At 56.4% G+C, this 2,500-nt stretch overlaps 1 non-coding gene across 1 annotated transcript in view; it reads right to left on the minus strand.

Annotated features, from left to right (window-relative positions):
* Positions 1-280, minus strand: part of LOC126329711 (small subunit ribosomal RNA) — a 1,893-nt gene extending 1,613 nt beyond the window's left edge. The window contains exon 1 of the ribosomal RNA XR_007562466.1: positions 1-280. This exon is cut by the window's left edge and continues 1,613 nt beyond it. This is a non-coding gene — a ribosomal RNA (small subunit ribosomal RNA).
* Positions 281-2,500: the final 2,220 nt, after the last annotated feature.

The raw sequence follows: 2,500 nt of genomic DNA on the forward strand, positions 1-2,500 counted from the left end.
GCCCAAAGTTATTCAGAGTCACCAAGGCAAACGGACCAGACGAGCCAATCCGATTGGTTTTGATCTAATAAAAGCGTCCCTTCCATCTCTGGTCGGGACTCTGTTTGCATGTATTAGCTCTAGAATTACCACAGTTATCCAAGTAACGTGGGTACGATCTAAGGAACCATAACTGATTTAATGAGCCATTCGCGGTTTCACCTTAATGCGGCTTGTACTGAGACATGCATGGCTTAATCTTTGAGACAAGCATATGACTACTGGCAGGATCAACCAGGGAGCTGCGTCAACGAGAGCTGAGCAGCCGGCCGCCCGGGAGTGTGTCCCGAGGGCCCGCGCGAACACGCAAGCGTCCGCTCAATTATTCTGCAAACAGGAGGAGGCTGAGCTCCCCTGCACGATACACCTCGAAACCCTCTCAGGTCCCGGCGGCGCGCAGCGCCGTCCTAAGTACTTGGTCGGGTTCGAGAGAGGCGCAATCGCCCGGAGATGGGCGAGTAGACGCTTTCAGTGCGAACACCCGTGCTCCCAACTGAGCTTGCCGCTGCCGACAGAGGCCCGGGAGCGTGCTGTCGTGGCATTGCCGGCGGGAAACAACACGCGCCACCTACGGTGACCGGCAGCTCCAACGCCAGCGCCACAGAAGGGCAAAGCCCCACTTGGGTGCAGAAGCGAACTCTCCCAGCACAGCGCACGCGCCAACACGTCCGCAGAGCTGCGATACAAACCACCTGCGAGAACCGCTGGGGGCGACCGAGCAGCAGACGGCGTCGCGACGCCGAGTGCCGGGCGGCGGCGCATCCTCAACGCACACAGTCGCAATCGGACCAGCACACTGCAGATGTCCACCGCGCTTCGCACCGGGCTCGGCAGAACCCACTTTGGCCGCCTGGCGCCGCGCGCAGGGTGCGCCGGCGCATAGCTGGGACGCCAGCCGGGCCCGTCGGCCGGCGCTCCTGCCACTGGGCGCCCCCCACCAGCCGGCTGTAGTGCGTGCGCTCACGCAGCGCGCGGCCAGCACGCCGGGCGGCCCCCCCTCACCGGCCGGGGACTGTCCCGCCAAGCCACAGCCTCGTATCGCTTCATACCCACATGGCCAACTCAGGTTCGGGGGCATGGCGGGTACCGCCGAAACAACCGGTTCATAGATGTACCGATCGTCGCTATCACCGATGCACCTGCAGCGCGAACAACCGCTCAACAACTGATTTCCAGTTCATTTGCGGATCTTTGGCAGCAAACGTATACGTCAATCTACATTTGCGAAATCTACGATTCTGGCATGCCTGCATGTTATGTGTCACGACACGCTACATCAGCCCACATACACACTGCGGCATGTACACGAGAGAACACGTGGAAGATGGTCCGCGCACGTGTGCAATGTCCCTTGCGCGGTCGACTGTCAACCGGCCTCTGTAGCATGTCGCAGATGTGGAACGCGGTCCACCGTGCTATCATGTTGTGTGGGGCAATACGATTAAATAGGAAAACCCTCGTCGCTACATCAACAGACGGCTCACGCTGATTCCCGGCAGAGGGAGGAGGGGGGGGGGGGGGGGGCCAACATGCAATACTTTCGTCCGTACCTACCTACCACATGTCTGTACGGCGTACAACAGTGCAATCTCGCTGTAATGGGGAGACGAGACAAGTAGCATCGTGCACAACATATGGCCCTTATGATTCGCCATTGTAGGGCGCAGCCGGTGTACGGTCAAGCATGTGCCACATTATGTCACTCAGTACGTAACGACGGATGATCAGTGTGGGTTACGCGTACATCAGCGGACAGTCCACACAGGCCGTACCACAACGTACACTGACTGCATCGACAACCGAATGCAACTGAACAGCTGCAAGGCTCATTTCACAAACAAACGCCTGACCGACCAGCTTGGAAGGGCAGGAGGGGAGGGCGATATTCGTTCTGTAGCGGTACACCCTTCCAGTGGTTAGCGGGACTGTGTAGAAAGTACGCAACACTCGAAAGACCTTTATGTGAGGGTACGCACCATGGCATCAAGAAATACACATGACACCAGAGGATCCAAGCAGTGAACTATGTTCAGAGGGTTGCTGTTAGGCAAAGCTACATTCCTGTGACGTTACATGTGACAGTTAAGGTGCAGTGTAAGTTAGGTTAAGGTGCAGCGTAAGTTAGGTTAAGGTGCAGCGTAAGTTAGGTTAAGGTGCAGCGTAAGTTAGGTTAAGGTGCAGCGTAAGTTAGGTTAAGGTGCAGCGTAAGTTAGGTTAAGGTGCAGCGTAAGTTAGGTTAAGGTGCAGCGTAAGTTAGGTTAAGGTGCAGCGTAAGTTAGGTTAAGGTGCAGCGTAAGTTAGGTTAAGGTGCAGCGTAACTTGGGTTAAGGTGCAGCGTAACTTGGGTTAAGGTGCAGCGTAACTTGGGTTAAGGTGCAGCGTAACTTGGGTTAAGGTGCAGCGTAACTTGGGTTAAGGTGCAGCGTAACTTGGGTTAAGGTGCAGCGTAACTTGGGTTAAG

This window comes from Schistocerca gregaria, unplaced genomic scaffold (assembly GCF_023897955.1).
Source record: "Schistocerca gregaria isolate iqSchGreg1 unplaced genomic scaffold, iqSchGreg1.2 ptg001212l, whole genome shotgun sequence".
Classification (NCBI taxonomy): domain Eukaryota; kingdom Metazoa; phylum Arthropoda; class Insecta; order Orthoptera; family Acrididae; genus Schistocerca; species Schistocerca gregaria.